Source organism: Mytilus californianus, unplaced genomic scaffold (genome assembly GCF_021869535.1).
Source record: "Mytilus californianus isolate M0D057914Y unplaced genomic scaffold, xbMytCali1.0.p SCAF_9, whole genome shotgun sequence".
NCBI lineage: Eukaryota > Metazoa > Mollusca > Bivalvia > Mytilida > Mytilidae > Mytilus > Mytilus californianus.
In genome coordinates this window covers 37,819,465-37,834,063 of record NW_026262745.1, presented here as the reverse complement: position 1 = coordinate 37,834,063, position 14,599 = coordinate 37,819,465, and the positions used below count along the sequence as shown (strand labels likewise).

Sequence of the window (14,599 nt, the reverse complement as noted above, 5' to 3'; positions counted from 1 at the left end):
GAATAAATTTTGAAAATCTTTATTCTGCAATAACCATGTAAATAAGCTTTTTATGCTGGCCTTCATTAGTAGAGGGCATTATGTTTTCCCATCTATGTGGCTTTCCTATGAACACATATTCTTGTTTTGTTTTTGCATGATGCATTATTTGTACTCTCTAGGTGCCTATTGTGATTTGCAGATTTTGTGTACGGACAAGTGTTCAATGTTACTTATCTTGTCAGTAATTTTATATTTGATAATGATCAAAACCTGAAAATATAAACCAAAATTAATTGATGGATAATTTGTTGGTTATTGAATATTCATCTGTTGATTACGAGTTTGAATTATTCCCTGGTGTCATATGATATTTGAACCTCCCGAAAAAGACCCTGGGGCCAAATACCATATCGAAAAATTAATCCAGTTTAAAATTTTTCCATTATCAATTCTAACCCATCCACCCTTTGGAGAATTGAACCCCAGGTGGTTGTATTGGATACAAATTATTGTAGAATTTACAATGTGTTGGGTAGGTGGTATGACAGTGATCGAATAACAACATGAAACATCTTAGCATGCTGTGTGCACTGTTTTGCTTCTCCATTGGTATTCCACTAGAATTATCCTGTTAATAACAGACGTTTGAAGCCTTTCATGATATAGTATAATTGTAGCATAGAAGAGTGGGTTTTGATAAATGTCATGCTTCTTTTATTTGCATGTGTTTCTGTCATAATTATGAAGAAGCAAATATGGTGGTGGATACCCAGACGGCATAATTGCCATACAATATCTTTTACAGAAGATTGATAATTGCCAAAAACATTCTGTTTTATGCAAATCTTGAATGGTAAATTTGTTGGCTGTCTTATGGACTCGGACTCAATTGTGAACTAGACTTGATTTGTCATTAGGTCTGCTGGCAGGAAATTATAATTTCTCCATGTTGAAGTGCCATTGGTGACAAAAAATTACTGTTTTGCATGCAGTGGGTTATCATGGACAACATGACAACAAGGGACAAACTAAAGAATCTATCTTTATTGCTTGTTGATTATTTTATTTATCCAACTGAATTTAAAATGTGAGAATTGCATAACATTTTAAAGTTTATAGATTTATCTGTTGAGAATGGATAGATATAATGATAGTGTAATGTGGTTGAATATGTTTCTTTAATGATCTCGTGGAGTATTATATTCTGAATAGATTTGGCAAGATATCACAGGTAACAATTTTAACAGTAACATGTGGTTCACCAAAATTTATTCTTCTAATCAGATCTGTTTTAAATGCACAAAGAATTGCAGAAACTGACAAATAGTTGCATTGTTAAGTTTGGAACCCAGTAAAGAAAACATCAATCAATAGAGCAATGGTTGAAATATCTTTGGATCAGTTTGTATTACAGGGTCAGTATTAAAAAGAAAAAGGGGGGGGGGGGGGGGGGGGGTAGTGTTAAGTTTAAGATCCATCTCAATTTGTTCTTAAGAAACTTTATGATAGTAGTTAAGATCAAATAAATAAGGCTATTACAAAAAATACAACTTTCAAGTATGATTAAACCACTGGAAATATTGAGGTAATGTGGATGTGGTTGGATACCATTTTTCATGGATTTCGTGATTACAGGGGAATCACTAATTTAAATGTCCAACTGAATGAAAATTTTCTATAGGAATGATGCAGACTTTTGCAAAACATGAAATCTAATATCCATGAAAATGAATGCAAGTTTTCGTCAATCCACGAAAATTGGTACCCATGAAAATAAATGAATCCATAGTATTATATACTTCCTTACTTAATAAAAGTTCCATTTGCCATTGTGTTTCTCTTTAAGAAGCATAATTGAAACTATTTGTTACCATTATCGATTATTCTACATACCTGCATGTCAACCTGAAATTTTATATTGTAATGACCCAAGTGAATATTTGGTCATTATGTTACATATTAATACAAATTATGTTATGCTGTTTTATGCAGATAATTCAAACCAGTATTATGTACTATTGCTGATATTTACTACTTCTCAACAAAAAAAGGGTATGACATATTTATTTATTTACAAAAAATGTAATCTAGCTTTTTAAGTTCTATTTTATTTACAATATTGTTTGCAAGAATTTGCAGTAAAATTGAAAGCAATGTTCATAGCAGAGGTTTCATGGAAATTTTTAAAAGTTAAAAGTCCATGTTCACTAGAAAAATTAAGAAAACACATAAATCATACATGTTTTAGATAACTAACTCCCTTGTGGTGCAGGCAGACAATTATATTTCAATATGTTCAAGATTATTTAAAAATGATTTTGTCAGAGCAGAATTTCTAACAGTCTTGACATTTGTTTCATAAGTTGATGGATTGCTTTATTATATATGAAGCTTGTGCTGATTGCATCATTTTATTCAGAGTAACTTTCCTTTGTAACGTATACAAGTTTTAAAAAAACTTTATCTGTTTCTTTCCAGTAATCAAATGTATAAAAAAAATTGTGTTTAATCCCAATTGCTGGTTTGGATTTCAAAGCGCCACTGGGTGCTGACTTAAGTATCTTTGTATTGCTAATTGAGAATAGATTAAGGGGACTCCTTGTGGTTAGTTAGAAGGTATACTGCAGTATACTGAATGTGTAATTATTGTGAAGGGTTAAACGAGGGGTTCTGACACCTAGCATATAGTTGCTGTATGTAATAACGACTGACAATTGTTCACACTGCAGAATTAACTCCTAATTAACAGTATGTGTTAATGTATTATAAACATAATCTCTATAAATATTGATGATAATTGACCTGTTGGGTGGTTGGTAATGTAAATTATAAAGGAATGATGGTACTTGTTATTATCACAATTATATGTCACAATAAAATCTGATATACTTGGCATAAATTTCGACATGGCTAAGGCCATAGGCATACCTAAATAGATTATCTCTGTATAAGGAACAATTCTTGGCCTTCTACATTTATCCTTTGCCTTGAACTTTTGACTGTACAAGCCTAGACTAATTGATTTAGTCATAACATTATTTTCCAGAATAAAGTAAAGGTTTTATAGATGTTTGTTTTTCCAAGTAAAAAAATGGAAATTGTCCTGAAACTGAATGACAGTAATCCTATGTTGTGAAGCTGTGAGCTATTGCCATCATTTGGTGTCCATTGCTTTTGTAAATTTTAAAATAAATCTCCTTCTGCAGAAACCAACAGACCAATTTCACACCTAACATGAACTAAATAAACTTAGAGTATATAGTGTAAAGTTTGTGGTTTTTTTTTAATACCTGTCAACAAACATGGCTACCATTACTAAAAATGAAACATAAGGGTAAAATGCATTAATTGTCGTATCCCTCATGAAAAAATGGTGTCTGAATTCTGTCTGACAAGTATTCTTAATTATTCTTATTTTTTTCTGAATAATGTCTGAATGGCTGTAATAATGTACATTTATGCAAATGTCTGAATTTTTGCTGGATTTCGGACTTTTAAGGAAAAATTCAGAACTTTCATGCGAACATTCAGACAAAAATCAGAATAGCATTCAGACAAAAATCAGAATAATGTAAGAATAAATTAAGACATTATTCAGAATGATTTCAGAAAACTTCTGAACTTAATCAGAAAGATTAAGAAATAATCAGACAACATTCAGAAATATCCAGACAACATTCAGAAATATCCAGACAACATTCAGATGGATTCAGAAAGATTCAGAAGGATTCAGATATATTCAGAAAACATTCAGAATGATTCAAAATGTGGATATCCATACAAAACTTTGAAACTTATACAACAGAAATTCCCCTAAAAATCTAAAAAGAAGTTCTTAAAGTTGAATGAAAATCAATGTGCTTACACATTGATGATGGTCAAATACCCATAGCCTCTAAACAATAATAAAAAAATCCAAATTTTCAGGAAGTTTGTAAATTAATAGTTTCAATAACATAAAATTCAAACTTTTAATTTTCGATTCAATTTTATTATCTGATATGGATCTGTGATTCCCTGGTCTGTTCTTTTCCTGCCTCTCTGAGTCTCCAGCTCTCTTTTCTTTATGAGTAAATTCCCTTCAAAATAGAACAGGATCATTTCACATAAAAAATTATATCAAGTAAGTGCAGGTATTTTGTGACCTGAGTAAATAAACTAGAGGCTCTCAAGAGCCTGTGTTGCTCACCTGACTCTAATTAGGTTTTTGAAATCATATAAAAAAAGATAAAAATCATAACAGATACTTAAATAATGATAGAGGCCAAATTTGGTTTAATATTGCATTCCATTCTGTGGTTCTCTAAAATAAGACATTTGTATTTATTTCTCAGAGGGTCTTATGTTAAGCTAAGTCCCCAGCTGGCAGCCATCTTGGATGATGGATCGCTACAAAGTAATAACACTTGGTCAGCACCTCATAAGGAACATTCATGCTATGTTTGGTTTCATTTCATTCAGTAGTTCTCTAAAAGAAGACATTTGTATGTATTTTCCATAGGGTCCTATGTTAAACTAAGTCCCCCGCTGGCAGCCATCTTGGTTGATGGATCGTCTACAAAGTAACAACACTTGGTCAGCAGCTCATAAGAAACATTCATGCTATGTTTGGTTTCATTCCATTTAGTGGTTTTCTATAAGAAGACATTTGTATGCATTTCCCATAGGGTCCTATGTTAAACTAGGTCCCCCGCTGGCAGCCATCTTGGATGATGGATCGGCTACAAAGTAACAACACTTGGTTAGCATCTCATAAGAAACATTTATGGCTTTTTTATGCTATGTTTAGTATCATTCCATTCACTGGTTCTCTAAAAGAAGACCTTTGTATGTATTTCTTATGGGGTCCTATGTTAAACTAAGTCCCCCGCTGGCGGCCATCTTGGATGATGGATCGGTTACAAAGTAACAACACTTGGTCAGCACCTCATTAGGAACATTCATGCTATGTTTGGTTCCATTCCATTCAGTGGTTCTCTAAAAGAAGACAATTGTATGTATTTCCCATAGGGTTCTATGTTAAACTAAGTCCCCCCCCTGGCGGCCATCATGGATGATTGATCGGCTACAAAGTAACAACACTTGGTCAGCACCTCATAAGGAACATTTATGCCATGTTTGGTTTCATTCCATGCAGTAGTTCTCTAAAAGAAGACATTTGTATGCATTTCTCATAGGGTCCTATGTTAAACTAAGTCCCCCGCTGGCGGCCATCTTGGATGATTGATCGGCTACAAAGTAACAACACTTGGTCAGCACCTCATAAGGAACATTCATGCCATGTTTGGTTCCATTCCATTCAGTGGTTCTCTAGAAGAAGTTCAAAATGTAAAAAGTTAACGACGACGACGGACTTCGGGCCAGGTGAGGTAAAAACAACTTCAAGCTAATAAAAGAACAGAATTCCAATGTCCCCTGTGTTGCATATGTCTTGTCTGCCCAGGGACAATAACTAAAATTCCACAAATTCTTATTTGAACTGTTAGTAATTCCCTATAATATTTCTTTCTATTTCCCTAAATCCAAATCTTGACATTGATGATGTAAGCCATTGATATACATTTTATAAAAATCTGGCATAAATTTTACATATGAGTGCTATTTTCTATATAAAATTAACATTTCTAAGAGACTTAACTCCTGTTAAAATAGTTTATAACCTCTGATATTTCGACTTGTCCCATATATACATGTATTGCTTATACAAATTTATAGTACAATGTACATGTATTAGTTTTCAATGTATATGCAAAAAATGTAGGAATTCATTATTTCAAATATATTTGGAATTTTAGTGCTTTATATTGTCATGTGTAATGAATGTGTCAGCGTTATAGCTAAATTTAAGGTATTGGCTTTAAATTTAAAGGCTGTATGGTGACCTATAGCTATTATTGCTCTCATCTACATTTGTAAAGCATTTATATAGTACATGTAGATAGTTGTCTCATTGGAAAACATACCACACTTCCAGCTTATTTTTATACTATTAAAACTAAAGCATGTACATACCAGATACTGTTGATCTGCACCATTTTTTTTTTAATAGTTCTGTTGAAAATCATGAACATAAAGTCATAAGTCTCGTTCACTGACGTCTGACGAGCCAATTCTAAAAATTAAATATAAGTATCAATACCGACACCTAAATTTATGAATTCTTATAAAATATTCATCAGTTGTCAAAGTGAAAATCAAAAAGAGCCATCAGAAAACACTTTGTTAAAATTTGATGGGTTGTGTTTTTTTTAGAAAGATATATTGGAAATAATCAATTAAAGTTTTATCAGTGCTGATTGAAAACAAAAAGTGTCTTACGACCCCCTTCGCTTGGAACCGAACAGCCCATACTGTGATTTTAAATAGATAACGCACAAGTAACATGTGCAACTAATATATATAATCGAAGGTAAGTTGACATCAAAGTGAAGTATTTGCGACTGGATGTAAAGCAAAAAATCATCAATTTAATATTCTTTCCAAGATTAACCATTTTTAGTGTAAGTATAGTTAGGAGAATTAATTTTTACAAAGTTTTCAACGTTTACCAGTACTATTTTCATAGAGCTTACGCTATATGATTTTGGCACAAATATACTCATTGACTATGCCAAGGTGAAAAAATGAATATTTGTATATTCTTATAAATTGTAAGGTTGCTGTGACTTATTTTGTGTCTCTAAAATTCTGTGTCATTCTTACCTCAAAACAATTGGTATTTTCCATAAACGCATTGATGCAGATCATCTTTCATCTAACTTCAAATGGCCCAGATCTTTTAAAAGAAGTGAATATTGTTTTTTATTGGTATAAAAATTGATTTTGTTATCAATCAATTAAAACCATACTAAATATTATTTTTAAACACATGCACATTTAGCTTAAGCTACAACAATCTCTTCAATCATACGTATGTTCTCTATAAAATAGTATGTGTGGTTCCAGTTACATCTAAAAAAAAAGTTAGGGTAGGTAGGTAGGGATTTAATAGCCTACCATATTCTATGTGCCTGTACCAAGTCAGGAGCATGTAATTGAGTGGTTGTTGTGTTTTGCTGTTTGTCATATTTGTTTTTCTTTTAATGTTTTGCATAGTTTGTTCGAATATTGTGCCACAACACCACTGTCCCGGTTGGTGCAATCAAATTTAGTTTAACTCCACATTCTATATGTGCCTGTCCAAAGTCAGGAGCCTGTAGTTCAGTGGTTGTTGTTGTTTCATGTACTGTCATGCAATATCTCTTGTTTTCGTTAATTGTTTTGTAATAAATTGGACTTTTAATTTTCTCAATTGAATTGTTTCATATTTTTCTTGTCAGGACCGATTAAAGCCGTCCATACATGGTATAGGTTTGCCTCATAGTTAAAAAGTGACAAACAAATTTTACAGGAACCTTTGTAATGTCCAGTCATGGTGGATAAATAGCTATAAGTTGTATGGTCCACACACAAGTCACAAAAATAAGAAAAATAGGAAGTGCATAATGACATACTTGTATTTAGTCGTAGACATGTTAGATGCATGATTATTTTTATTAGTTGTTAGTGGCTTTGAACTAGCTGTCAGTTTATACTTCAAGTACTTTCAGATCAGTACTTAGACCCGCCACGTCCACTCTGTGTTTTTGTTAGATGTATTTTATTTGTATCCATCTGATGAGTTAAGCGCCTTTTTCAAGGCCTAAGGTCGTTTGTTTTCTCATTTGAATTGTTTTACATTTGTCATTTCGGGGCCTTTTATAGCTGACTATGTGGTATGGGCATTGCTCATTGTTGAAGGCTGTACGGTGACCTATAGTTGTTAATTTCTGTGTCATTTGGTCTCTTGTGGAGAGTTGTCTCATTGGCAATCATACCACATCTTTTTTATATACACCTTATCCCTATTCCCGGCTGACCCGAGAATCTGTCCTGCTTGAACTATTGACGTCATACAACAATCCCTTTTCCATTGTGGCGTCATATATTTTGTATTATGATGTCAAAATTTTACGGGGAACCTGTGTGAAGTCCAGTAATGGCGGACAAATAATGATAAGGTGTATTGTAATTAAAATACTGTAAATTCAGAATTATTGCGTGCATTTATTATTGAGATATTGTCATTTTAACTAAAGTGCGATTTTAAATTTTGCGATATTGAGACAAATCCTGTTCACTTCATATACAAAATTTCAAAATCATTAATGCAAGTTTAAATTATTGCGATTACAACCCTGTCGCATTTTTCGGAATAATAAAAACATCGCATTAATTTCTGAATTAATAGTAATACTTTTTGTGAAATCTTTATTAAGAAATTTTTAATTGTTCGTTCATCGTGAAATGGTGATTTTATTTTCCGTGCAGATACCCACCCCCCTTTTACGCCCCTCATTGAATGGTAAGTAATTTCATTGCTTTTCTGTGACACCTTGCTTCTGCTCAGCAAGACTATAAACATAGCCTTAAAACTACAAGACCTCATAATGATTTGGACTATGTTTACCCATATTATATTACATGTTTTGAATTTTGCATTGAATAAATATTGTATAATCTGACTTTATAAGGGAACGACCATTCAATATTCTGTTACAGGAGGAGGCAGGATGAATTTTGGAATTTTATTTTGTGATTCCTGATTGTTTTATTTTTTTGTTGTAAAAAAAGATATTTTCACACATATTAAAGTCTTAAATATCTTTTATTTTGGTGGGTAAAATAATTTTTTATTCTGATATCTTTAAGGGCAAGGCAAGATTATTCATTTTCCAAATCCACTGCTCCCACCCACAATATTAAATGGCCGTTTCCAAATAAAAAAATTGTCATTGAAATGGACTCATACCCGTTGGCGTTTCGTTAGGGACATCATTATTGACATTGTTCTTAGCCTGTGGAGGCTGTGGTGGATAGTTGTATGTGCGGTTGGATTGACACTGACAGTTCACAAGTTGTAGTCAGTTTTCTGGGCAAGTTGAAAACCATCTTCTGAATGGCAGACCACATCTTTTCCTATGATTATGAAGGCATTGAAGCTAAGGTTCTTGTTGATCTGTTCTGCAGCGTTCTTTCGTCGTCTGCGTCACAAGATCTAGATCTCAGCAGTGTTTTAACATGAAAACCGACTCCGAATCATTTTCCGGATTATAGACTTTTACGCTCACCGATTACTTCGTCGGGAATAAATAAATCGTACAAGCAAAATCTTACCTAATTTCTGAATCTAATATAATACACGTGTTATAGAAGTCTTAGCTTACTTGTATGATTAATTTGTGGAGGTTTTCAAGCAATTTACTATTAATATCCGTCTACTGAAATTTCCAGTGTATTTACTGGGACTATTATACTAACTGTTCTTCTTTTTCCGAATACGGGAGTTAGTAGAGTCCTATGTGCCTAGGAACCTGTGTGCTATGTACATATGGACTTAATTAAAATTAATATAATAAGGAAAAAATAGTTAACAATAACATATATATATATATATATACATTATGTACAGTGGCTTGGTAGTTTAATAAGTTGTTGTGGGTCCTTCAAATGTTATTGTAATAGTCCCAGGTATTTACCACAGACGTATTTTACGTAGGAAGTTATACAAATGGACAGGAAAAACGGGATTTTTTTAGGCATTTATCATAAAAACAATTAACCTGCTAACCGAGTTTCTGTGAAAAAAACGGCCTGGAGTCCCGGCGAACATCAAATCTGGTTGGGTACCAAATCGTTTGTATAGACTGTCCCTGTGCGAACTGATCGTATATAATCCACTTATAATAAAAGGCAACTTTTAAAAACGTCATCATATTTTCCCTACTGGAGCCTCACCGATAATTGATTCCTGTCAATCAAGTAAACATTTAACCCGGTATCTTAATTTCCCACCAATCTTACCTCGTGCAGTCAACACGCTTTTGTATTTCGATGTCAGTTATGTTTAACATTTCTATTTTGAAAGCGATGTCAAGTCCCAATGCTCAAGCAGTTGATTGTATAATTTATGCAATACACAAATCGTATCAAAAACGAAATTTTTGTAAGCGATGTCAAGTTAGTTGATAGCATAATTTCTGCAATAAATATTACCATTTAAAAACGGAATTGACTTATACTTAGTAGATCAATGATTTGATCTTTTTTGGAATTTTCAAACTTGTCGGTGAAAAAACCCAATGAATAACGGGCGATCTGAATCTGATGAAAACTGTTTGTTATTCACCCAAACTTTTATATTTGTTGAATTTATTGAAAACAAAACATTGCTGATGAAAGCAGTGCCGAAATTTTTCTTTAAAAATATATATTGGAATGTTATCAGTGAAACTTGGCTTACACTTTTTATCTCATGATCTAGAAATAGCAGGAGAAAAAAATTCCCGTAATTTTACTAATAAAGGAGCTATTATTTGATGTTTAGGGGGAGGGTTAGGATGGAATTTGAAAAAAAGAGTTTTGAGTAAAAAAAAAAGACACGATGAGCAACTTGGCAAAAAAAGGCAGGACGAAAATTTATACAAAAAGTCAGGATAAGAAAATGGCAGGACTGATTAGAGCGAAAATAAGTATTCAGGACGGAGATTACAACTAAATAAAACGCAGGACAACATTTTTCATCCTAGCCCCACCCCCACCCCTAATAATCAAATGGTAACTCCCGAAGTGGACGCATGTTTTTGACAAACAACAATGCACTTTTACTCTGACAGCAGCAAAAGTGTGAGACACATATGGTTTCATAGAAACCATTTACATTTTTTTTTAATATAAAAAACATTCCAGACATCAGTTGTTTAATTTTTATTAATACTCGTCAACGAATATTCCATATTTTCTTTTTTCCTCTTGTCTGAAAACATTTTACATCGTTAAGCTGTTCTTTCGTTAAGCTATTCTTTCGTTTGACTGCATCTGTTTTGACCTTGAAAGAGTATCAACATAATGGGGGGGGGGGGGGGGGGTCTTTTGGCTCTCCATAATATATACTGTGCCGCTTTCAATGGGTATCTTTCAATTAGATCAGATCCAAATTGTATATATGTGATAATCTGGGAACTATGTTCCTGGTGATAACTAAGAAATAAATGAATGACGATGAATGGGGTTTGTAATACCAGCAGCACCTCTGTACCTAAATTGGGTCACTTCTTAGGAATTTCGAATATATCAATGGGGTCCTATTTCACGGATCAACATGTTTGTTAAATGCAATGAAACAGATATAATTGCTAAGAACGACATTTCTCTTTGTTTTATATACAAAATGGCATTCCTTTTATACAGTTATCCTCGATATTTTTGCACATTGAAAATTTCGTAATACACAGGAATACAGAAACGATAATTCCTACAGTTTCGTCTCTCCTTGAAGAAACAAAAAATCGAGACATATATATAGGTGTGCTGTTTCCGGCATCGGCGACGGCAGTGGCTTTGAACAACGTATTACAAGTTAATTTGTGACTGTGAAACTTTTGCTTAGTTTACATGTTTTAGTTTGATAAGGTCAGTTTATGGGGAACCACTAGTGGTAGGTCAATGATATTTGGTATGCAGTTAAACTAGCATTGGTGCACCTCATTTCCATGGAAATTATTTGACCCTGCACCCTCTGTCATGGTCTATTGACTTTGAAACTTTTGCTAAGTCTTCATGTATTAGTTTGTGATTAGGTCAGTTTATGGGGAACCACTAGTTGAACTAGCATAGTACATACATCCTCATTTCCATTGTGATTATTTGACCATACCCCCTCAGTCATGGTCTATAGATTTTGAAACTTTTGCTTAGTTTACAACTGTATTAGTTTGTGATATGTCAATGATATTTGGTATGCAGTTTAACTGGCATTGGTACATCTCATTTCCATGGAGATAATCTGACCCTGCTCCATCTGTCATGGTCTATTGATAATTGGTATGCAAATTATTTATTCGCATTGGCAAATTTCATTTCCATGGAATTGTTTGGCCCTGTACCTTCAGTCATGGTTCATTGACTTTGAATATTTTGTATTACTTACATATTAAACTATTACTATTTTGATTTCAACATTTGCATTTTAGTGTCAACATAACAAAAAGGTTAGTCATCTGTGTCAACAATTTATTAAACATAGCTCTGACACATTTAGAAAAATTAAGACATTTTTCAGAAGTTCTGAATTTGTCTGAATCATATTCTTACTGATACAGACAGATTCTCAATTCGTCTAACATTCTTGAACATAATTCTGACACTTTCAGAACAATTCAGACACTTTTCAGAAGTTCTTAATTTGTCTGAATAAAATTCTTATTGATTCAGAAATATTCAGCAAAAATTCAGAATTGTCAGCATCAATTCAGAATAGAAATATCGGGATTCAGAAAAATTCAGACACCATTTATCATGTAAGACAATTTCAGCAAAAATTCAGACATTTTCAGACAAATTCAGACAATAATCAGAATTTTTTTTTCATGAGGGATATATCTTTATAACCATAAACTATAAAAGAAAATCCAACTGTGACAAAAAATCAGAATGATGAGATCTACCTATATTTTCTTTTCCCAACCAAAATTATCAGACAAGTCTTGCTCTTTTTTTCAGCTGCTTCGCAGAATTCTAGACATAGGGATAACTATGCGGTGGCCGCGGCGGCAGAGGTGTAAACTATTTGTATAAAGCTTTATATTTCAGAAGGTAGAAGACCTGGATGCTTCATACCTTGTATGCAGATACCTTATGTCACGAAGTTTCTGTCTGTCATATGTCCATTGTCCTTGACCTAATTTTCATGGTTCAGTGACTGCTTGAAAAAAAAATTATAGTTTTTTGTCATGTGAATTTCTCACTTATTATGAGTAATAGGATAACTATATTTGGTATATGGTTTCTTTGCAACGTTTACATGTCCGTCAGACAGGGTTAGGCTGACCCTAACCTCATTCCATGGATTGATCAAGGTTAAAGTTATGTGATTAGGTCTGTTTCTCAGATACTATAAGTAGTAGGTCAACTATATGTGGTGTATGGAATGATTGTAAGGGGTACTTTGGCAAAATTTCATCTGACCTTGACCTCATTTTCATGGTTCATTGGTCAATGGTAAGTTTTTGTGTTTTGGTCTGTTTTTCAAGTAATATAAGTAATAGGTCAACTATATGTGGTGTATGGAATGATTGTAAGGTGTACATGTTGGTCTAGCCTGTATCATCTGACCTTGATGTCATTTTCATGGTTCATTGGTCAATGTTAAGTTTTTGTGTTTTGGTCTGTTTTTCAAGTACTATAGTATAAGCAATAGGTTAACTATATTTGGTGTATGGAATGATTGTAAGATGTACATGTTGGTCTAGTTGGTATCATCTGACCTTGACCTTATTTTCATGGTTTATTGGTCAATGTTAAGTTTTTGTGTTTTGGGTCTTTTTTTCAATTACCATAAGCAATAGGTCAACTTTATTTGGTGTATGGAATAATTGTAAGGTGTATACATGTCTGTTTGAAAGGATTTATCTGACCTTGACCTCATTGTCACAGATATTTAAAAATATTAAGTTTATATGATACTTGTTGTAAAACCTTTATCTTTAAGACTTTCAACATAAAATCAATAGTCAGTAAAGCAGTCAAGACATTTCAGCGTGTGCACTCTTGTTTTACTAGTTTTTATGTTATTTACCTAATTATCTCAAAAAGTATAATTGATAGAGAGAAACTGTAAACAGCAAAAAATTATCGGCATGCAAGATATATTGACAGCTGAGCAATTCAGGCTCTTAGGAGCCTCTTGTTTATTATAACTTAAGTTGTCAGAATGATATAAAAAAATCTTGCCTCTCTGTAAGTTTGAATGTGATCTCGTGGAAGAAAAGGAAATCCTTGTTTTACCTTTCATGCTTAATAATTCCAATTATTCCTTGCTTGTCAGCAAACCCATGCTATTTTATGTTCTGCAATCTTAACATTGTAAATTTGAAAATTTAACTAATATATATATATATAATAGATTAGGTATTGTAATTAATTTTACATGCAGCAACAGTCAGAGGATGTCAAAACTGTTATACATAAAAACAATTATTTTTGGCTAAAATAGCATAGTAGCTGAAAGGACAACCATTTATTGTCAGTTAAAAAAAAATTTTTAATTTGAACATTCCTTAAATTAAGGCTGTGTGTGTTACTAATTGGAATAATGATATATTCAGTTAGTTTATTTCTTGATAAGGAAATAATTAGAAAGCAAAATTTTAATGTATGTTTATTTGGAGGAAAGGATATATCCTATGCACAGATAACTTTATCCTTGTTTGGTAATGATTCTGCTCAAACCAGTGACATAATTCATCTTCAACTTTCAGTGAGATGTGAGCTTATGATCCATGTTGAAGGCACCAGTGTGACTTTTATGAAGGACTATTCATATGTATCAAATGCATTCAAGGATGTTTTGTCATTAATTGATAAACCATATATTTTCTTTTACACATTCCATGTTAACTGAGTTTTACTGTGCATATTGCTGTGTGGTTGTTTATTCTACATTGGCTAGAGGTATAGAGGGAGGATTGATAACTTAAATACATGTTTAATCCTGCCGCACTTTTGCGCCTGTCCTGAGTGTTGTTATGCCCCGTGACAA

At 32.9% G+C, this 14,599-nt stretch overlaps 1 protein-coding gene and 1 long non-coding RNA gene across 2 annotated transcripts in view; one reads left to right on the top strand and one right to left on the bottom strand.

The window, feature by feature from the left end:
* Positions 1-14,599, top strand: part of LOC127716709 (uncharacterized) — a 112,682-nt gene that overhangs the window by 25,477 nt on the left and 72,606 nt on the right. The window lies entirely within an intron of this gene.
* On the bottom strand, positions 3,565-8,275 carry LOC127716713 (uncharacterized). The gene is made up of 3 exons (XR_007989094.1): positions 6,685-8,275; positions 5,995-6,094; positions 3,565-4,061 (listed from the first exon to the last, which is right to left on the bottom strand). It is a non-coding gene; the product is annotated as an uncharacterized LOC127716713 (long non-coding RNA).